Raw genomic sequence first — 24,328 nt, 5'->3', positions numbered from 1 at the left:
TTTTGTCTGATATAGGTATAGTTACCCTGTTGTTGTTTTTTTCCCCATTTGTTTGAAATGTCTTTTTCCATTCCTTCCCTCTCAGTCTATGTGTGTCTTCAAGGCTAAAGTGAGTGTCTTGAGGGCAGTATATTGTTGGAACTTGTTTTATATCCATTCAGCCAATCTTTGTTTTTTGATTGGGGAATTTGATCTGTTTTTGTTTAAAGTAATTATTGATAGGTAAGGATTTACTATTTTCCCACTTTTATTATTGAGATATGATTAGCATAAATGATGTTTTAAACCACTGAATTTTGGGGTGCTTTTTATGCCTCAGTAGCTAACAGGAACAGAATTTGGTACCAGAAGTAGGGTGATGCTTTAAGGAGAACGTAAAATATGTGATGTTGGCTCTGAATTTGGTAAGGCTGAATCTGCAGTGGTCTCAAGGAGGTTGCTAGTTGACAGTTGGAAGGACAGGAAAGAAAACTTACCAGAGGCTGGAGAAAAGATGAACTGTGTTATGTAGTGAAAGAAAGTTTGGCAATAACTTAGGACCAGAATTTGTGGTAATGTGGAAAATAGAAAAAATACATGTGGATTTGTGCAAGGAAATTTTCAGAGGGAATTTTTAGAAGGAATGTTGAAAGTACCACCTTGTTATTTAAGCTACATGTCATAAGTTATTGATATATGTATATATATAGAAAAAGATATATATAGATATAGATATAGATAGATATAAAACTAAAGAAGAAATTGCTTAGTTTTCAAATAGAATTTGAATAAAGAAACATTTTTGAGTCAAGTTTTGCTGGATTCATAAATGACACTGTTTCTTGTCACTAGTCTCTCATGGAAAAAGATTTTCAAAGAATGAAATAGCCTTTAGGGAAAATGTCAAATCCAGGCTTTTGCCAATGAAACATGATTTTAGGGTCAAGATCTCAAGGGTGCTGCTAAGAGATCCTTTGTTAAGATCTCAAAAATATTTGAGGCAGGTCCATATAGACTCTCAGTCAGGCAAAGAGGCTTCTAAGAATCATGACACTATAGCCATCTTTTCATTCAGGGTGTTTCCAAATAAAATGTGAAGAATTAATTCACAAGTTTTATACCTGAGTCAAGGATTGGATATACCACATATTCACCTCAAGCACTGTAGAGCTATGAGAGACAGAGATAGAGAGAGAGTGTGGGGTGGGGGTGGGGTGTGAATAAAGAAATCTCTTTATTGAAATGTCACTGACATACAGTAGATATTGTATTAGTTTCAGATATACATCATAGAGATTCAGTATTTTTATACATTATGAAATGATGCCCATGATAAGTCTAGTTACTATCTGTCACCATACAAAGTTATTATTTTATTGACTATATTCCCTATGCTGTACATTATATCCCTGTGACTTATTTATTTTATAACTGGAAGTTTGCACCTTTTAATCCCCTTCACCTGTTTCACTCACTCCTCTCTGGTAACCAACAGTTGTTTCCCTGTATCTATGAGTCTATTTCTGTTCTGTTTTGTTTGTTTGTTTGTTTTCCTTTGTAGGTTCCATGTAAAAGTGAAATCATGCAGTATTTGTCTTTCTCTGTCTTATTTCATGTAGCATAATATGCTCTAGGTCCATCCATGTCACAAAAGGCAAGATTGTATTCTTCTTTATGGCTGAGTAGTATTCCATTGGTGTGTGTGTGTGTGTGTGTGTGTACATACCTCATTTTTTTAAAGATTTTATTTATTTATTTGACAGAGAGAGTCACAGTGAGAGAGGGAACACAAGCAGTGGGAGTGGCAGAGGGAGAAGCAGGCTCCCTGCCGAGCAGGGAGCCTGACGCGGGGCTTGATCCCAGGACCCCAGGATCATGACCTGAGCCAAAGGCAGACGCTTAATGACTGAGCCACCCAGGCGCCCCCATACCTCATTTTTTAAAAAGAAATATTTGAAGTTAAGTACTCCACCAAAATTTAGAATATACTTTATACATTGGGATATTATTCCTCCATTCTCTCAATTTTATTTCCTGCTCTACTCTTATACTTAATCATAACTGCCTTAGCTTCTTGTGGATGTTTCTTGAGATTGATACTTGAGAGCAAGTTCATCTCCACATTCTTCAAAAATCAAATATGTTATTTAAACAATGAAAGCAACAGTCACTGTTTGGTTGTATATTTTAGAATAGTAATTAGTAAACTAGAGGAATGGGCCAGCTGCCTGCCACTTGGTTTTGCAAGTGAAGTTTAACTGAAACAAGGCATGCCCGTTGGTCTATGTATTACTAATGACTGCTGTCACATGGTGATGGCAGAGCTGTGTAGTTGCCACAGGGACTGTATGGTCCATAAGCATAAGCTATTTACTATCTAGCCCTTTTAGGGGAAATTTGCTGACCCCTGTACTGGAGCATAAATTCCTTAAGCACAGGGACCATCGTCTGTTCCATTTTGAATGTTCATCAGTGCCTAAAATGGGACCATAATCCGGGTTCAGTGCCAAAGAAGTCTCTGAATGATAGGATGAGTGTATAAACTAATTCATTCTAGTAGGAAAGAAATCAGTACTCATACTAAAAGTACACAGAAAAGTTCTGTACAGGTAATCTGTATACAGAAAACATCATTCTTTCAACAAATTTTAAAGATATGCTTCTTAGACTCTTATAAAAGAAGGCTTTTTAAGAACCTTACTTCCATTGCTCCAGAACACACTGACCCTTAGTCCAAGGGAGAGAGGGTGTAAGCTCAAAGAAATTTGAAAGTGTGATGATCCTCTAATAGAATTTTTTGTCATTAGCTAGTAGCAGAGTTAAGAGTTGAACCCGAGTGCTCTGAACCAAGTTTAATATTTTTTTGATGATGTGTCAGCTATTTTACATATTGACATGTGTGAATAAAAACAAATACGGTTTTGTCTCATTGAAACAGAGTTTAACATAAGGTCAAAACACTTCTTAAGCAGTGGACAATGGAGCACAAATTATATTAGGAAGATGGGGAGAAATATCTTGGGAGGCAGAAGAATGATGAAGATAATATGGAGTCAATATAGAAAGACTTATTTGGTGTGGGACACCTGGGTAGCTCAGTTGATTAAGCTTCCGACTCTTGATTTTGGCTCAGGTCATGATCTCAGGGTCATGAGATTGAGCCCCATGTCAGGCTCCGTGCTGGGCCTGGAGCCCGCTTAAGATTCTCTCTCTCCCTCTGCTTCTCCCACCCCTCTCAAAAAAAAAAAAAAAAAAAGGAAGAAAGAAAGATGTAGGGTTGGTAGGCAGAGGACAAAAGTGCGATACGGGAAGAGAACAATGTGGGGAAAAGAGCAGAAGCAAAGTGACTTTCCAGGCTTTTGTTCTAGCTTGAGGGGAGGATTGCGAGAGAACACTCAGGTCTTGATTGAAAGCTCAAGAAAGTAGAACATTGGGAATAGGAAGGGAGACTTTTTTTTTTTTTTGGAAATTTGTTAAATTCTTTATATTTTAGCATTTCTAAAAAAATGTATGAAGAAAGTGTGAAATGCAATTAAGGCAGCTCATCCACATGCCGCATTGAATAGACAATCATTTTGTCCATTTTGGAAAGAGTGTGCAGAATGCAAAAAGGTACACAAGATTGAAAGATGATGAGCTCATTGTACAGAAGGTCTGTTTTTTCCAGTAGATTGGCTGCCTCAGTTGAGGGCTCTTCAGACTCCCTTCCAACAAGTCAATCAAGTAATAAAGAAGAGTAACATTAAGAAAAGCTCATATCCTCATTATCCAACATAAACAAGAAAAAAAAAGATAACAGCAAAAAGTTGAGGAGCCAAGTATAGTTAACTACAGATACTTTATAGTCTGTAAAAGCGAAGTACAATGTATAAGGAGGAGAGTTTCCTTGGGGAGCTGGGGAATTGACTGAGTGCTGGTACATTAATCCTACTTAGAAACACTTATCACTGTAAATAATTAAAAACTTTGAGTTGGGGAGACAATCTGTGCTAAAGGAAGTTCCAGGAAGCAAAACCAAATAAAATAATGGTCTCTCTGAAATAATCTGAGCATGGAGAAGTAGAGAAATCATTCTGATAATATTGTTCTTGGAAAAACAATGTCCCAATCTCTCTTAGACCTTCTGAAAGATGAATGAGGACATGTTCTTCATCAGACACTCAATGAATTGAACAGGGTGGAACTTGAACGGATACTGAATTACAAGGAAGAGGTGGAGGGGAGCAAGCACGTAGTTGCAGATGAGCCTCAAGTATAAGTGACCTGTAAGCACAGAGGCTATAAACAACATGGAATAAAAGAAAGCTAGGATGTGTTAAATCGTGCATATCCTTCAGCTCATTTACCACAAATCCCTCAAATAATAATTGGGAAAACCAATTTATAAAACTAGATGTCAACATGCATATTATTCTGTTCACTGAAAATGTGAAAACTAGTTAAAGTTTATAAATAGCTCAGTTTTTTATTGGGGGAAATGCTGAATCATGTCTTCTCCTTAAGTGTAGTCTTTTTCCTAGAGCCAGATCACTAGTGGAACAGATCTGTGCACTTGTTGATGCATGTGGTCAAAAAAGGAATTGAGTTATAATAATAAAGGAATGTAAGAGAGAAGAAAAAGCTTGATTTGGATGCCACACCTTTTTATGCCAGGGCATTTGTAAAGTCTGACTCTTTCTATAGGGAACTACCTTTTTTTTTAATTGAAGTTGACATACAGTGTTACATCAGTTTCAGGTACACAACATAGTGATTCAGCATCTCTGTCTGTTATTCTTTGTCACCCCAAGTGTAACTACCATCTGTCAGTGTAAACCCTATTATAATATCCTTGACTATATTTATATTCCCTTATGTTGTACCTTTTATTCTTGTGATTTATTCATTCCATAACTGGAAGCCTGTGTGTCCCACTTGCCCATCCCCCTCACCTTCCTCCCTTCTGGCAGTTGCAAAATATTTTAGCAAAAATATTTTAAAAGCTTTCCTTGTTTCCTTAAAACCAACTTTGCATTCTAAAATGAAAGTAAACTTTTTTTTTTAAAGTCCTAGTACCTTAGTATTTTTCAAATTGTCAAAGCTTAGGTAGACAAAGTACTTCTAAAACACCATTTAAAATATTTATACATATGCATGTGTGCACACATACACATATGTGTGTATATATATGTACATATATATGTTTATTGTCTTGCACAGACTTCACTGGATGAGCAAACTCGAGACCTTTAAATGTCCGCATTTAAAAAAAAACCTTCATGTAAGAATAGGTAATTAATGATAAAAACTTGAATGAAAAGGTACCCCTAATATTTAGATTGTTCTCTGTATTTATAAGTCTGATTCTGCTTTTGTTTATCCATTTGTTTTTTATATTCCACATATCAGTGAAATCGTATTTGTACTTCTCTGCCTTACTTATTTCACTTAGCATAACACCCTCTCCATCCAGGCATGTTGTCACAAATGGCCAAGATCTCATTCTTTTTTGTGTCTGAGTAATAATCTCTTGTAACAAAATTACCTCCAATAAGATCTTTAGCATCTTGAAAAATCAAATATGAAAGTTAACAGTCATGTCACTCTGACAGAAGAGACAATCTAACAGATTCCCTAGTATGAAGCTTTATAAGAAAGTCACAGTAAAAAAAACCCAGGATCTGTTGTCACCCAATGGGTAGTTCTTCACTGACTTAGGAAGATCTCAGATGATAAATGATTTTAGGTACTTTTTTGAACCTTTATATGTGATTCTTTAAAACCTGATCTACGATAAATAGTTGTTCATAAGCCTCTAATTCATATGAGTGGCACTGCAGTTTAAAATCTGAATTTAACAGTTTCTAATGATTTCTCAAGAAAGGAATTGCTACTATTTGTCCGTGCCTTGGATTGTATTTAGGTTTAGTAATGACAGTGAAAATGTTTACATTAATTATTCTTTTTACCTGCTCATTCTAAACCAGATAAAGGATTATAGGAGATCCTAGGTAAAAGTGTATTTATTTACAACTCTTAACAACCTTGAGTGGTTGCTTTTGTTATCTGCATTTACAAATGAAGAAACTGAAGTCAAGAACAGTGTTATCTTGAAGCATTTTCTTAATCGAGATATTCTTAGCTCCACAAGGTAAGGTTGTAATTCAGACCCAAGGCTGTCTGACTTCAAATACCTCTTTTCCCTAAAAAATAACACTTCCTGTGAGGACAGGAACATCGACATATTTAACACCAGCTAGCATGAAGGTTCTTATACAGTTGAAACTACTGTGAAAGTTACTCCCTGCTGACACTTGTTTTTTTTTCCCCTTTGCATGACATTCAGTAGATAAATGAGGAGATAAGAGGGCCACCTGGTTGGCTCAGTCGGTTAAGCATTGGACTCTTGATTTCAGCTCAGGTCATGATCTCAGGGTCCTGAGATCCAGGCCTGCATCAGGCTCTGTGCGAGGCCTGCATCAGGCTCTGTGCTCAGCCTGGAGTCTGCTTGTCCCTCTCCCTCCTCCCACTTGCACTCTCTCCTGCGCTCTCTCAAATAAATAAAATCTTAAAAAAAAAAAAAAAAAAAGAGCTATCGTATAGCTTGCATTCTACATAATCACTGTGGCTAGAGGGAGAAATTACTGATGGCACCTCAAAGTAAGCTAATGGAGTGGGCATTTCTGGGGTTAATCAGGCTCTATGTTTGGTCAAAGATTACAGTTCTGGTTTTACTAAGTACCCCTCCTCTGAACCTGGTCCAGGTGATAATAACAATGACGAAAGAAAGAATGACAATATCTAGACTTCCAGTAATGTTACTAGTGTTTTTGACCCTTGAGTTTTAAATGGTTTTGTTCATTCAAAGCTCACATTCAACACATTAATGATCTTAAGGCATTTCTTTTTTTTTTTTTTTTAATATTTTTTATTTATTTGACAGAGAGAGAGATAGCGAGAGCAGGAACACAAGCAGGGGTAGTGGCAGAGGGAGAAGCAGGCTTCCCGCCGAGCAGGGAGCCTGATGTGGGACTCGATCCCGGGACTCCGGGATCATGACCTGAGCCGAAGGCAGACGCTTAACTGACTGAGCCACCCAGGTGCCCAATCTTAAGGCATTTCTGAGGTTATGGCTTTTGTTATGCTTAAGCAAAATTATACTTTATTTTTTAACTACTTAAGAGATGTCAGGAACTATTTTTATATGTTTTTTATTAAACTTTTAATTATAGAATTGATTCATTTCCTTAGTTAAAAATTTCACACTATGTAGTGGATTAAATAAAATATAAAATGTAGTTGACTTCTTTGCTCCCCAATATCCATCCCTAGCCAACTCACTCTCCAAAGGAAACCACTGTTAACTGATTTTCTTTAAATTAAATTGCCCCTCAAATTTCAAGTAATATATTCATTTGATATATGATTTACAGACTTGTCAAATTAATACAGTGCCTTATGGGGCGCCTGGGTGGCTCAGTCATTAAGCCCACATCGGGCTCCCTGCTCCGCGGGAAGCCTGCTTCTCCCTCCCCCACTCCCCCTGCTTGTGTTCCCTTTCTCGCTGTGTCTCTCTCTGTCAAATAAATAAATAAAATCTTAAAAAAAAAAATACAGTGCCTTATGAATCTCCATGATAAAAAATAAGAAATTGTGCACATTCTTTTCTTTAAATTCTTAATTTTTCCTCAATTTTTGTTAGTTATGTTACCATTTTTATGTTGCCAAACTTTATAGCATTTTATTCTGTTCTTTAACATTAAGTCTTTCATGCTCTGTTAGACTGATTCCAAAAAACTCAAATGCTAGGAGGCAGCATTTACAATATAGTTTTCTAAATATTTTTGCTATGTCAAGAGTCTGAATGGACTCATAGAAAATATGATTCTAAGGAATTAAAAATTAACATTTTGGGGAAAGACCTTTCTAAATGTTAATGTTGAATGAACTCTCTTATTTTTTGTTCAGTTTCCTTCTAGCCTTCTGGGTCATATATGGTGCATGGATGGTACTTTTCTGAATTCTGGCATAAAACTAATTCTATATCGGTCTCACATTTTCTTGTCAGTTTGGTAGAGAATAATATTCCAAACATTTTCCACCAAGGATTTGAAGATATTTTTTCACCCTCTTTTTGTTGAGAAAATCTTTGTCAGTATATGGTTTTCACTCAAGTAGTTTGGTTGTATTTGGTGAACACGTCCTCTTATGTAGGGAACTTTGATTCTTTGTAGACGCTTTTAGAATTTTCTATTTTTCCTTAGAATTCACAGTGTTGTGTCTAGGAGTTAGTCTTTTTTCTCACAAATCCACCAAGTCTTTTCAATCTGAAACTTTTTCAAATTAGGGGAATATTTTGTTGTAGTCTGATTGGTCCCTTCATTGTTTCTGCTTTCTTCTTTGAAAATATTTTTAGGTGACTGTCAGACTTTCTGGATCCTTCATAATTTTTTTCTCAAATTTTCTGTTTTTACTTTTTTTTTTTTAATTTTATTTATTTATTTGACAGAGAGAGACACAGCGAGAGAGGGAACACAAGCAGGGGGAGTGGGAGAGGGAGAAGCAGGCTCCCCGCTGAGCAGGGAGTCCGATGCGGGGCTCGATCCCAGGACCCTGGGATCATGACTTGAGCCGAAGGCAGACGCTTAACGACTGAGCCACGCAGGCACCCCTGTCTGTTTTTACTTTATCATCTTCTCATTTATCCTTAAATTCACACACCTGATTTTTAGCCATGTTCCCTTTCTATCACTACTCCATATTTGTAAAATCTCATGATGATTGCAGATAATTTTCTGAATATTCTTTTTCTTTGTCACTTGAGATAATAATTTAAGATATTATTCAAAGTAATTACAATTTTTCTATTGGGATCCATTATTTTTTTTTTTTTAAGATTTTATTTATTCATTTGACAGAGATAGATACAGCAAGAGCGGGAACACAAGCAGGGGGAGTGGGAGAGGGAGAAGCAGGCATCCCGCAGAGCGAGGAGCCCAATGGGCTCGATCCCAGGCTCCTGGGACCATGACCTGAGCTGAAGGCTTAACGACTGAGCCACCCAGGCGCCCCTGGAATCCATTATTTTATATATCCTTTGAAACTACTGATACCCTTTAAAGATCTTACAAATTTTTATTATTTGTGTATATATTTGTATGTATTCATGACTGAAAAAACAATGATGGTGTAAGTAGGTGTTTCCTCTAACTTTGTGTAAATATTTTCTCAACAGATTTTTCTTTTCAATAAGGGTTGGGGAAAGGTAGCCTGTTTAAGTTAGGGGAGCACATAGGCAAGCCAGCTTCCTTATTGGATGTGTGGAGGGAATTTATTTGATGACATGGCAGATCACTAATTTAGGAGAAAAAATGATCTAAGATAATTATTCATTGGTGGTCCAGTTGAGACCTTATGGTTAGTGAAACTTGGCTTGTCCATGTTCTTTAACAGATCATTTTCTTGGTGACTGTTGCTCAACTCTTAAGTCCTTGTGTCTCATCTCCAAACTTTTTTTTTCCATATGCATTTTGAATGAAATTTTGATAACCTTTATCAAGAAGGCTTTTTGTTTTGCTGATCCCTTAATAAATATCCTGTTATTAATAGAAATCTTATTTATTTATTTTTAAGATTTTATTTATTTGTCAGAGAGAGAGAGAGCACAAGCAGGGGGAAGTGGCAGGCAGAGGGAGAAGCAGCCTCCCCACTGAGCAAGGAGCCTGATGCGGAACTTGATCCCAGGACCCTGGGATCATGACCTGAACCAAAGGCAGACACAACCGAATGAGCCACCTAGGCATCTGGGAAATCTTATTTTATATTTAGCTATGTGAATTTCTTAGTGATATTTCAAATATTCACCATGGGAAAGAGGCAAACCCAGAATAAAACAGAAATGATAGAGAAGTGATACATCTCAGAAGAGAAACATCATCTCACAGTGAAATGTTTCTGAGCTTGTTGAAAAGCATTTGAGAAAACTAAAGGAAGTTTATAAGCATATGAAATATAGATGAGGTAGAATAATGCTTCCTGGATGGATAGATGAAAGTTCTTAAACAGCAAATTGAAAAGTATGTTTAAAAATCCTCAACACTTGGTTTTATTCTTTCTAGATTTCTTGTAATGAATGGATACTAAACAAGGGTGGTTGTCCTTTGCTAGGAAAGTCTGAAGAGAAATCCTGATGAACTCTTTGGAAGTACACCCCATAGCCATCTAGTGCACTGATTTGAAGGCTAGTCTTGCTTCAGTTTGTCAGAATGTCAGTACTTGCTTGAGTAGAAGGGGACTTCCATTTATTTTCATTTTATTCTTTAAAAACCAAATCATATAATTCACAGTTTGCATTAATGTATGATTAGAAAAATTAATTTTCATGTTAAAAAAATAAAACCTGAGTTCCAATATATGGGATGGGATTAATATAAACATATTTTCTAGCTTCTAAATGAACTCAAATATTACTTTATTACAATTGCATTGTTTTCCCTTTCCCCTACAAAAGCAATAGTTGGCCTGTTTACTAAAACAAAATTATTTCACTATTAGAAAAACTAGTTGACTGGGGTGCCTGGGTGGCTCAGTTGGTTAAGTGTCTGTCTTCGGCTAAGGGCATGATCCTGGGATCCTGGGATCGAGCCCCATGTCAGGCTTCCTGCTCAGCAGAGAACCTGCTTCTCCCTCTCCTCCCTGCTCATGCTCTCTCTCGCTATCTCTGTCTCTCTCTCAAATAAATAAATCTTAAAAAAAAAAAAGAAAAGAAAAACTAGTTGACAGATCCTGAGAACTTGTTTTTTTTTTAATTAATTAATTCATTTAAGGATTTTATATATTCACTTGAGCGAGAGAGAGAGAGAGCAAGCAAGCATGAGCTGGGGAAGAGGCAGAGGGAGAGGGACAAGCAGACTCCCTGCTGAGCAGGGAGCCTAATGCGGGGGCTCTATCCCAGGACCTGGAGATCATGACCTGTGCTGAAGGCTGATGCTTAACCATCTGAGCCACCCAGACACCCCAGAGCTTGTGTTTTTAATAACAAATAGAAGGTACAACCTAAGGTAAAAATGTCAACACAACTGAGCTGGATTTAATTCACTTTCTCTTCAAAGGTCCAGTACATTGTTTTGATATGCTGTAGCTCCTGTTGCTCAAATATATAGATTTTCATTGGTTTAAAGTCAATGATTTTTTATAGACATGGAGTCAGAAAAAAGTAAAGAAAACTACTGACCTAATGTGTGTGTGTGTGTGTGTGTGTGTGTGTGTGTGTGGAGTGAGGGTCTGTGTTTATGTGAAATGTTTTGGGGAGAGATCTGTCAACCTTTGCTAGGTTGGTCTGTGCTGTCACTGATGCTTTATCTTGTAAGATGCAGGCTAGTATGCAAGAATGCAAAACTTAGGCAATAGAGGGCTGTGATCTTCGACAGGCCTTATTACCAGTGTGCTGATTAACTGAGTGAATCTGCCACAGTATGAAAACCGTGACTATAATGTTTGTTTTTGTTGGGCTGTGCTAAATATAGATAAATATATAAATATATATACATATATAAGATAAATATATGTATATATTGTATATACGTATAAAGTGGTGCTATATATCTTCCTAGATGATACTTTTGGCCTAAGGATCCAGTTATTTTATGATGTTTATTGTATAGCTATAAGATAAACAGTATCGAAAGTGCCATTAAAAGGAAAAAGTGAGGGACATTTCATGGTATTCGCTTAGCTGGTGTCAGTTGCAATTAGATTGTGCCTGAGAAGGATGATATTTGCTCAAAATACAATATTAACAACTGACATACCCTGAGGACATTTTATGACTGTAAGTAATGCTGTTCTTTTTGTTACTGATCATAGGAGTTTTGAGTCATTTTTTTAAAAATTCAGTAAACCCTGTTATTCTAAGTGGTCCTGTGTCCTGGGAATATATCTAATCCACTAACAATAGTTTATTTTATGTCTAATACAGAAACTCAAAGAGACCATGGCTCCCTGACCTTTTTCTTGGTCTAAAAATCTCTGTGTGGACCTAGAGCATCTTTCTGGTGTCCAGTGAAGCCTCTGAAGATAACTTTTTAAAAAAAAGTACAATAAATGTTAATGACTTTGGAATTAAGTTTTATTTGTCTTATGTAAATTGATTCCCCTGTCTTTGAAATCCACCATTTTGTTCTTGCACTGGCATATTCAAAACATATTATGATTTTAAGTTAACCTCAAATATGAAATGCAATAGAACATTAACTCCACAGAAACTTGGGAAACATTCTTATATGGATTACTGCCAACTTCCATGAAATTATGGCATAGAGATATGGCTTGTGTCTGCTTTCCAATCTGTAAATTTATCTGTACAAGTCCAATCAACATTCTATTCAGGCCTAGTCTTGGTTAAAGTTCCTGTTCAATACCAATGACTATAAACATGATTGGAAGGTCTAACACATAAATATAAAACATTTCTTATCTAGTAATAATAATTAGAAATGGCCCGTGCATGCATTTTGAACTAAGTGTTTATGAAATGTGTATGTGTAATATGTGTATATATAACATTACATTAACGTTACAAAATGAATTTGGTTCATTTCAGCATGGGAATATAGAGACCTTTGGCTCTCCTTGCAACAATAGGGACATGTCCATGACAAAACATGCTGCATCAAAACTATAGATATTAAGCTATAGCTGAGTGAAAACCTTTTCATAAATTCTATTCATACTGTAGTTACCAGTGTCCTTAACTCAGTTGCACTTGAATTTTAGTACCTTTAAGGAAGTTCATTCAGCTGCCCTGAAATTGAAAAAGACGCCCACACATAAATATCATTAATACAGACATTTAAATGAATCTTTTCAAAAAGACTGAGAGAGATTGCAGAATTGGAAAGCATACAAGCCTTCTGCTGAGTACCTTATTTTCAAGGTGTTTTACCTCCTTGATATGTATAGTTACTGAAGTTGATAAGAAAAGAGTTCGTACGGAGAGACAAAAGAATTTTCCTGGTGTGATAAGCACGACCAGCAACAAGGTTAGCTGTGAAACAAAGAAGATGTTTTTGAAAAGCACATTGTACATATTGAATACACAATCACATACATTGTGATAAATGTTTTAAGATGGATTTTCAAAACCCACAGAATAAATTAAATGGATACCATGACTCTTTTTCACAGAACTCAGCCTGTGTCTATGCTATTATTTTGGAACCTTAAAAAAAAGAAAATTTTTCCAGTTGCTTATTGCATAGAAGGGTGTAGAACACAACCCCTACCTTGAATATCTTTATAAGAAGGAAAACAATGTATTTCTCAAAAATAATTTCACATTTCAGGTTCAGGAAATCTTGTTCAATAAAACACTAGATTTTGCCTTCCTTATACTGTTAGCACATCAATAATCTATAAATAAGAAAAATTAAGCTCTCATGAAGGGAGTGAAATAAATAAATAAATAAAAACCCCCAATGTGCTTTGCACCTGAGAGGAATTTTAATAAATGCTATGATAAGAGATTCTGGGGAATTTGTAGGTACGGTCTCTAAAGCATCATGTAGGTAGGCTTCGTGCTATGTATGGGTCAAAGAAAAACACTGAAATTGAAGGCAGTGTAGAAACTGAAAAGAAGTAAAGAAGGAATTTTTTTAGAATGTGTTATAGAAAAACAAAAACTAAAAAAGAAATCAAATTTTCTGCTTTGCCCAGAGAATGTGACCAAGAGAGTCATGAATTTAAAAGAAAGGAATGAACTGAAAGGATAATTATTTCAAATGATATATCAGAATAAAATATATGCATTAATATTTATATTCTTGTTATACTACATAATAAAAAATATATTTAACATTGTATACTTGTTTCAGAGGAGGGGGTAAAGAATCAGCTGCTAGTGGATGCATTCTGTGTTCTAGGAACCTTGCCTGATGCTTCTAGTGCTTCTCATTTAATCATCATGAAACCCTAAGAGGAAACCATTTAAGCCACTCTTTTAATAGGTGAGGCTCAAATGGGTTGGAAGCTTGCCCCAGTTTCAGTTCCATCCCCCTAAACTATAAACCTTAGTCTTTTTGGACTTGAAGTTTGATGATCCTCCCTCTTTACTATGCTGGCATCTTAAGTTTTCAAGTCTTATTATTTTTTATGTTACTTTATTTGATTATCATGAGAACTCTGTAAAATTGATCCAAAAGAAATGGATATTCTTAATTTTAAGGGAATTGAAGACCACAATAGAAAAACGAATTTATCCTATTTCTAATTTGTGATGAAGATGATTTTTTTAAATCCAAGTTTTGGGCGCCTGGGTGGCTCAGTTGGTTAAGCGACTGCCTTCTGCTCAGGTCACGATCCTGCAGTCCCTGGATCGAGTCCTGCATTGGGCTCCCTGCTCGGCGGGGAGTCTGCTTCTCCCTCTGACCCTAACCCCTCTCATGTGCTCTCTCTCTCTCAAATAAATAAATAAAAAATCTTAAAAAAAAAAAAAATCCAAGTTTCAAAGACCAGATGAGTATTATCTGCCTATCATATTCTGCTTCTAATTGAACCAGAAGACAAAAATACTTCTATAGAGAGAATTTAGAATCTAAACCATATAGTCATTCAGAATATGTGCATATCCAGGATTGTCTGGGCAATGTTGACTCCAGTGTCATTTGCCAGAGGGCTCCTGGTGCTGAATAGGACAGACCCTGATAAGATGGCCTCTGGCAATAAGGTGGGTCTTGGGCTGAGACCATCTAATACTTCAAGACAGTGGCCTTCCATTTTTCCCAGGCGGGATTAAAGAAGAGTTCAGGGAAATAGGTTAGGTGTGGGGAATCCAATTTGGGAATGAGGGAAGACTGATATTTGAAGGCAGGGTTACCAGTCTCAATTATGTTTTGACCAAAATTCCCTCTATGTATTATTACTCCTTCTCAGAATTGATAGAAGGTCAAGAGGGGCAAAAATATATTAAAGCATATGTTAAATAAAAAAGCAGTAAGTATTGCTAGAGGCACAGCAAACATTGGCAAGTGTGAAACCACTGTTTTGTGGCCTAACAGAGTTTTTAGCTTCGATTAGAGGAAGGTATTTCTTCAGACTTTAGTATTATAATTTACAGAGCAAGATCAAGAAATAGAGCTCATGTGGGTGATGGCTAAAGGTGAGCACAGGAATAGCTGTGAGAGCCCTGAAGAGGAGGTATTAATTTTTTATTACTATATCTAAGGCCATTAAAAGAAATAGCTGATTTTATAAAACTTAATTACCAGATATTGAAATATTAAAGATTTTATTTATTTATTTATTTTTATTTTATTTTATTTTTTTAAAAGATTTTTTATTTATTTATTTGAGACAGAGAGAATGAGAGGGAGGAGGGTCAGAGGGAGAAGCAGACTCCCTGCAGAGCAGGGAGCCCGATGCAGGACTCAATCCCGGGACTCCAGGATCATGACCTGAGCCGAAGGCAGTTGCTTAACCAACTGAGCCACCCAGGCGCCCCAAGATTTTTTTTTTTAACTTAAGCTCTAACATAGTTAAATAAAGTGAATTTTGAGAACGTATCTACTTTGATTCTGGTAATGATTGTATTGTTCATTCATCCTATTTCTACTCATCTATTAAAATTCCTACTAAGATCCTTAACTCTGTGTTGATTGCCAGGTGTGCAAAATGTGAAAGGTGATAGAGTCTGCCTTCAAGTAGTTAACAGTTTAATGAGAAAATAGGTGATATGTTAAGTTCTGTGGCCAAGGGGAAGAAACTTCTCAGAGAGCAGTGAGGAGCTAAGCTCACCCCTGCTGAGAAGGCAGCACCTAACCCCAGAGATCCTGGCCCACTGGGTGCCTAGGAAGAAACAGTATTTCAGGTAGAGGAAATAATGATGATGAGATTTGTCCTCAGTGGTCCTCATAAAGAGGCTTTCATTTATGCAGAACATTAAAAAAATCTTGATCCTCATTGAGAGGTTTCCAGAAGTTATCCTTTATTTTTAGACTTCCAGTGTTTCTTCTTGACCTGTTCCTTGATCAGGTTTCAGATAACATGCTTTATTATGCTTTTTTCTCCTTGTTATTAGGCTCTAGGTTGCTAATGAATTTTGTTGCTCAATTCAGTTGCATCAAATTTAAGTAATTCTGTCTTCCAGAACTGATGTTATTTGCAAATATAGTCTATGGACAAGTGGGCTTAAGCTATCTGACTATTCCCCATAGTCATACCTTTCAACTTTTGCTTTAGCTTGATCATTAAAATGGAGTACACAGTTATTCCAACATTCCTCATTTTATTATTCCTTGAAGAGTGGTCAAAATAACCTTGTCAGAGAATTTTCGTACCATGCTGTAAACTGTTTCTCCTGTCACATACATTTCTCTTTAATTTTACTGATCTCTAAGGTTCTCCTGACATTTGAAACTTAACATCTTGCTCAATTTCTCTTCATTGTATTAATTTTCAATTTCCCAAGCTGAATCACATTTTAAAGTCCTCTTTAGACTCTCTGGTAGAGCTTTCCTGTCTTTCACAATTTTGTCTCACTTTTTCATTTTGTATTATTTTAAAGCTTATTACATTTATTTAAGAACTGATGTAAAGAGAACTGGATTCTTGGAATAAAGGCCATTCTGATTCCCACACACTTCAAGAGGTTTTGGCAAGGTCAAAATTTGGGGGCGATCAGCTAGGATGTTGAGCTAAAGTCTAAGTTGGAGAGAAAAGAAAGGCTAAGAGTAAAGCAGTAGCATCCATGTACCCCTTTTCCACACTTAACACCAAACCTAAACATGAAAGCAGGAAAGCATCTTCTCTTAGGCGGTTATGTATCTCAAGCCCGTGTTTCCAGAGAATACTTTTAACAAGTCTAATAATTTAGTTGGGAATCTCTTAGAACTTCCTTCCACTTACATCGCAAGGAAGTTGATCTATTTTATTATTTTACTAGACAGTATGGCCCTATTGAATATTCCCTTAAGTAGATTCTCCAAAACACGTTTCTAGTTTATTATGAAAAAGTAACCAGTATTTAAATAGATTTGGAAAATATCAAATGCTATATCATACTTTATATGTTCACTGTAGATATTCCCATGATAAAAGATGGGAAAAATTCCAGACTAATAATTTCTGTTCAACTCTTTTCTAAGTCAATATTTTGAAATGTATTTGATTAAGGAACATTTCTGATGTGGTACAGCTACTGTCTTCTTGTGCAAAAGTGTCCAGAAAATAGAATTCAAGTGAATCCCTCGTTTCCTTCTGGGTCTAACTCATTGAATCTTTCACCTATTACAGGCAGAGTATGGAAAGTTAAGTATTTATAGACAGATGATCCTAAGGAGAAGCTGATATTCCATATCCATTTTTTTTTTAAGATTTCATTTAATTATTTGAGAGAGAAAGAGTGAGCGAGAGAGAGAGCACATGAGCAGGGGCAGAGGGAGAGGGAGAAGCAGACTCCCCTGCTGAGCAGGGAGCCCGATGTGGGGCTCAGTTCCAGGACCCTAGGATCATGACCTGAGCCGAAGGCAGACGCTTAACTGACTGAGCCACCCAGGGGCCCTTCCACATCCATTTCTTTTGAAACCCTGAAACCTGTCCCCTAGCCCAACTCTGAAATCAGCTGTGGCTGTTGTGGATGGCTCTTTTGCACACGGACAACTTCTCATTCCAAGTTCCTGCTGCCTTCTCCACTTCTCTACCTCAGGAATTTTTGTGAAGTGCGGTAAGTCACTTACCCCAAACAGAAGGCATTCTAAAGATGCTGAGGCAGAGGGTCTGAAAGCGGCATTAACCTCTGAGTGACAACTCCCAGTCAGTAAGGGGACAGATGAATGTCCCAGATTTTGTCCTTTGGGTGGATAATCCTGAGGTGCAGTCTACACGGTTCCTAAGAGGGTCCTCGGTGGGATTGAGTTCATTTGCCCACAGTGGTAACCGCTCAGTCACCTACACTTTATTGGGCTTCTTCCCATTTCTTTCTGCTTTCACTTCTGTTGCCTGAGATCATCCCCCAAATAAGCTGAGTCCTCATCTTAGGGTCTTCTTTTAGGGGAGACCAAATTAAGGCACTCTTTTCTTTATCAAGCGGCAAAAATAGGAAATGGTTAAGTTGACAGCTGGAAGCATATATAATCCATGGGTTCCCTGATTCCCACATGTAGTGGGAAAAATAAATGACGGATGCCTCCATTATCTGTCCCTGTCTACATCTTTGATGTCATCTCCTACTACACTCTTTCTTGCCTTAGGGGTGTAGATTTGCTCTTTCCTCTTTTTGAAATGCTTTTCCCCTGCATCTTTGCATAGGTCCCTTCTTCATTTCATTTAGGTCTATCTCCAATATAATTTCATTAAAGAGACCTTTTGAATTATTTCACTTAGAATATGCCTTAGAATAGTTACTACTCTAACTCATTAATCTATTTTTCTTCATAACACTTAAAATGACTAGTAATATATATGTATATTTTTAAAAGATTTTATTTATCTATTTATTTGAGAGAGAGTGAGAGAGCACACATGTGAGTGAGCATGAGCAGGGGAGGGGCAGAGGGAGAGAATCTCAAGCAGACTCTACACTGAGCATGGAGCCCAGCGTGGGACCCAGTCTCTCATGACCCTGAGATCATGACCTTTGCCAAAACCAAAAGTCAGACGCCTGAGTGACTGAGCCACCCAGGGGCCCCAAAATGACTAATTTTGTATTGTATATTTATTTATTGACCTAGTTTACATTGGGCTTTCCCCATTACATTAAGCTTCTAAGAACAATGACTTTGTAGGGTTCACTTCTGTATTCCTAACATTAAAACCGTCTCTGGCATGTAGGGAGTGCTTAATACCTATTTATTAAAGAGATGAATGTCTGCTTGACTCCCTGCAATGACAAATTTAGCTCTTGCCAGTTCTCATAGGGCTTATTTTCCTTTTCCAGGGATTACATTGCTTTCTCTCTACCTCACACTTTTTATTTAGTTTTCATTTCTGGGGCTCTATAAACTGGTGAAAATTTCCATGGTCCTCGCAGCCCAACTGTCTGTTTGTCTGAATATGTTTGTTTTGTCCATACTAGGTATAAAGAGAAATGGCATCCAGGATTTCTATTCTGATTTCTTCATAATAACCAATTCTGCTTATTTCTTATGATACCAGTCCAAAATATTGATGCAATTTTACAAGGTTGGCCCTCTTTCTTTCCTTCCTTATTTCCCTCCTTTCTTTCTTCCCTCCCTCCTCCTCCCTCCCCCCTTCCTTCCTTCCTTTCTCTTTTCTTTTGGAATAGCTACTCATTCAGAAAATACAATCTGAGGCAATCTAAGAAATAGCCAGTAAATGGACACTCAACATATTTGAATTTTTACAGTGCGTTCCCTATCATTGTTTTCACATAAGAAGGCTGCACAGTGGGTGACATTGTTCGTGTGGCTGTTACTAATACTGTTGCTCTGATGCACACCCATAACAGCAGTAGCTGGTGTCTAAAGGACTTTGTCATTGTGCCCCTTAGATTCCAGAGTACCATAAAGAATCATCCACTGCCTGTCACCCTCTCACTCCTCCATACCAAAGATGCTCTTCAGAGACATCTATGTTTGGAGAAGACATGACCATTATCCTAAGAATGTTTCTTTTCTTTTCTTTCTTTCTTTTTTTTTTGAAGTATAATCACCATTTTTTTTTTTTCCTGGAGAACAGCTTTTCTTTTGTCCTTAAGGACTTAGCTCCTTACATAGGCTTTGGTGGAGGTCATGGGGCAGCACCTGCTGGTCTAAATCGGGGTGGGGGTGTTTGGTCCTCCCCTGCTTCACGAGAGCAATTCCTCACTACCTTGCTGTGAATGGCACAATTCACACAATAATGTAGTTTCACATACAGCTTGGGAAGCACATAGGGTCAAAGACAATCGCTTCGGAAATGTCTCTGACGGCGGTGACCTCTGCTATGTTCTGAATAACGAACTTCTTAATGGCCTTGTCCTTGGGCACACAATGGGTGCATTTGGTGCAGCGAATAGGCTGCACATGGCCGCGGCCCTTTTTGGCATGACCATTATTCCTTCTTTTCTTGGTCATCTTGGAAGTGAGACCCAAGAGATAAGGATGTTTCTTTTAACAGTGTCTTTTGCTTCTGAAGAAATGCATTCCCACTAAATTCCCCTAGACGAAGAAAGAATAAAAGTTTGATGCATTATATTTCTGGTTCCAGGTATGATGGGTTATATGGCTGACACTGTAATTTAACTCATCAGTTTTGGTTTTATTACTTATAAAATATAAAAATGCATTTTTTTTTCTTATTTGTGTTTTAGTTCTCGGCCATAAATTAACCCAGGTATTCCTAAACATTACTTGAAAAAATAACATCTATAAAGGACTATATGTTTCAGTTAAATTTTTATATTCATTTTTGGCCAATTTTTAAAAAGAAACATTGAGCCAGGGTTGTGATGTGACCTACAGTGGAAGATATTGAAAGAGGAATCAGAATTTATAGTTTCAGATTTGTTTCAGTTCATAACAGCTAACACTCCTTCCCAAATTCAGAAAACTTCCTCCACGTACTCCCAAGTGTTTCTTGCATTATCTCATAAGAAACATTAGTTTTAGGTGTTCTGTTTCAATAAACTTCAATAGAGGTTTTCTTAGCTTAAAATAAGTCTATGCCAATTTGAAAAATAAGACTTTGATTGCCATGTAGAAGTGATTCCAAATAATGTTATTTGCTTTGTGCTGTCTCTCTTTCTATTATTCGGTTCCTAATGCAAACAAAGATCTGTATACTAAAAGCAAAGGTAATGTTAACATTTCCCTAAGTGCCATCAGAAAATGTCTCAAAACTTATACTGGTTTTATGACTTCAACAAAAAAGGCATTAACATCATAGTCAATGACAGCCAGTTGTCTACCAGGTTGAATCTAGGTGCATCCTTCTATTTTAGAGCTGACACTTAAGTTCAGAGCAGATTTTTAACTCCTCAAATCAAGCAAAATTATTTTTATATGTAAAGAAACTTCATTAGGAAAAAAATAATATATCAGCGGGTATTTAGATCAGTACCATATTATTCTATTTTATGCAACATTGTACTTTTAGTAGCCAGAACAAGAAAGTGTACATTAAGAAGCCTTGAAAGTTACAAAACATTGTTTAAATGTAAAGCAAATCTAAGGCACATACAGGAAAGATGACATGTGGGCTCATTTCAATAGCACTTGGGTTCTCTTCTTTATCCCCTCTGAAAACCTCACCTATCACTTCTCTCCCTTCTCACATCTCCACTCAGCTCACGAGAGTTAACAGTCTCTCTTTACTGTTCTCTGTACTCTTTTTCATTCTATCAGGAAATACCAGAACAGAAAAACAGTAGCGGTACATTGCCTCCACCCTAAAATATAGGCTGTTGTCCACTGAGTGCAAGTTATCTTAAGAATTACTATCACTTAGAAAATATTTATGAAGTCTTTATGTAAGAATACAATGTCAAAAAGTCAGGATTAGAAAATAGATAGGGTACAGAGACCTATCTGACCTATCCATGAGTAAGGATGTTGATGAACAAGGAAAATAATAGAAAGAAGAAAGAGTTTTCACAGAGACTGGAAGAAAATAAAACAAATATTCCCTTTTCCCTAATAAAATTGGGTCATATTATTGGTAGATTGCATATATTTCTGCGACCAGGGAAGACAACTGCTCAACAGCATAACTGACAAAATCCTGGAGTACAACAAGAGATCCGCAGTCAAGTCTCTTTCAGCAAGTGCTTCCCCAGGTTATGAAGCAATGCTTAAGTAAACGAGGAATGATCAATATTTGAATTAGTATAACAGCTAATTTAAGGGATAGGAATACTATAAATATGGTGAAAAAAATTATAAAACTTGGAACCTGGATCTTATAAACCAGAAGTAAGATAGAGGAAACACTGTCCCTGAAAATAATTCAGTAATAACAGCATCTACAGCTGGTGGAGTGTCTGTCATTTACAAAACACTGTGTCAGACACTAAGTGGGGGTGACAAACATGAATGGTGGATGAACTTGGATTCAGTAAAAAAATCTTCTAACTTAGCAGAAGTTCAGAATCTACATACTAGAAGTCATTATAAATTTTAACAAATGATCCATTCCCTTACCTACTAACATTTGAACATATGTTCAAAATATCCAAATATTGATGAAAATATTTACAAGAATATGAATGTTTTGTCTGCAGACTATTACCAGTAAAAAAGTTCTGTGACCTTGTAATAAGTTTCCTGAGCTCACCTAGGAGATGGCATACACATCTTCCTTAGACTAATTTTCTGTAGATGCAGACTGTGCCATGGTTAGATTGGATCAGCACTTAGTAAATATTTAATAACTTACACTTAGCAGTGAAAGAACCATCCATACACTTTGCATAATGACTGTAATGCCTGAGAAAGATATTGAGTTTATTGGAGAGAAAGCAGCAAAAAATCACAGAATCTGTGCTTGAAGAATAGCTACTAGATTCTTCATGGAGAAATGCCATGGGAATCAGCACAGATAAATCTCCATCATTTAACTTGTGTTTCCTACGGTTCCTTGTATCTAAGCATTACAGCACATAGTATGTTGACTTGCATTTAAAAATATATCAGTGTAGAGGGTGAAGAATAAGCAAGGCATGAAAAGTATTATTGATCATCTTGTGAATGTAAAAATAAAGTTAAAAACCACTTCCTGTTCTCTTAACAGTTGCTTTTTTGCCTCTCTCTAGTCTGTTCTTTTTCTAGATGTCCATGAATTTTGGTGTCCCATGTTTCTGTCTTCACACTTCTCATATGACATGCTTACTCTGTAGAATTTTATTTATTCTTCTGTTATTCCCCCAAAAAGGAAAATAAATATGATGTTTTTTCCCCTGAGGCCAAAAGCAACCAGGATCATGAATAAAAAGAAACAATGTAGATCTTACCTATAAAGTAGAAAATTAAATTCTTTCTGAAATTCTATCCCTTGAATTTTATGTTTATCCATCATTTGCTTACTGATGATTTATATAGCCAGCACTGACTCTTGCCTGAATTTTAGCCATGCATTAAAATGTGGAACTAGGGGCGCCTGGGTGGCTCAGTCATTGGGCATCTGCCTTCGGCTCAGGTCATGATCTCAGGGTCCTGGGATCGAGCCCCACATTGGGCTCCCTGCTCAACAGGAAGCCTGCTTCTCCCTCTCCCGCTCCCCCTGCTTGTGTTCCCTCTCTCGCTGTGTCTCTCTCTGTCAAATAAATAAATAAAATCTTAAAAAAAAATAAAAATAAAATGTGGAACTAGAATTCTGACAGGTTGCATGAAAGTCAAAACATCCAAGACTAAACTTGGCATGTTTTGCCCCCATCATCCTAACAAAACACCAATACAACCTGCTGCTTCTTCTGGATTCTTTGTCTCAGTTAATTATATGGACATTAAATAGTCATTTAACCTGGAAATCTGTAGCAATCCTTAACTTTTTCAGGTTTCCATGTCCTACTACTAGTAAGATTCATGGATTTTACCTCTTAAATATTTCCTGGATGCATTCCTGTTCTCAGTCTTCTCCTTACTCCTACTTTAGTGTCAGCTCTCATCTCTTAGCTAATTTCTTTGCTCTTATTTTGCCCCCACTTATTCATACTGTGGTGATATATTTATCCCAGAGGTTACAGTTTAAGTTTCTTAAACTGGCATATAAAACCCTCCATGATTGTATGCTTCCCCTTCCTGACTCAAAACTTCAAGAACATTAAATTGCTTGTAATTCTCCCTGCTCTATAAATACATCCTCCCCTACATAAACCCTGGATATTTTATACTTTGTGCTTCATTATATTGTTTTCTCTTCCTGAGCAGCCCTGCTCCCATCCATTCTGTAACCTTATTCCTCTTCCTCAGGACTCTTATTCCTCCCTTAATGCTCGATTTGCCTTCACTTCCTCCGGAAAGCCTTTCCTCAGCCTTTTCTGCTGGACTCGGTGTTGTGCCTCGTGGGTTCATTAGCAATGACCTGCTTATGTTTGTCTTCGTCACTCTACGGGGAATTCCTTGAAGTCTAAGACCATTCCTATTTCACCAGTGATTTTCCGGTGCTCCATAGAATCTAACTGATCAGTCAATGTTTGAAAAATGAACAACAAAGAGGGTAAATAGAAGTGATCAAGAAAAGAACAAAACTAGTCAATTATGGAACCCACCCCTTAATCTCTGCTATTCTCTTTATATTCTCTGTATATTCTATTTATATTCTCTTTATATTCCCTTAATGAGTGTGGATTCTCATTTCTCACTGGTAGGCAGGTGATCTCCTATTATAGATATGGCTGTGATCTTTCTCCAACATCTACTTGGGTGCTGGGCATCTCACATTT

The 24,328-nt window shown here is 36.8% G+C and overlaps 1 pseudogene; it reads right to left on the bottom strand.

The window, feature by feature from the left end:
- Positions 1-19,677: 19,677 nt before the first annotated feature.
- LOC118000653 lies at positions 19,678-20,024 on the bottom strand (annotated as a pseudogene).
- Positions 20,025-24,328: the final 4,304 nt, after the last annotated feature.

The sequence above is a fragment of the Mirounga leonina genome, unplaced genomic scaffold, assembly GCF_011800145.1.
Source record: "Mirounga leonina isolate KUSES-001 unplaced genomic scaffold, KU_Mleo_1.0 Mir_115, whole genome shotgun sequence".
Lineage (NCBI taxonomy): Eukaryota > Metazoa > Chordata > Mammalia > Carnivora > Phocidae > Mirounga > Mirounga leonina.
The sequence above is the reverse complement of the archived record's forward strand: the minus strand, read 5'-3'. Positions and strand labels throughout refer to the sequence as shown.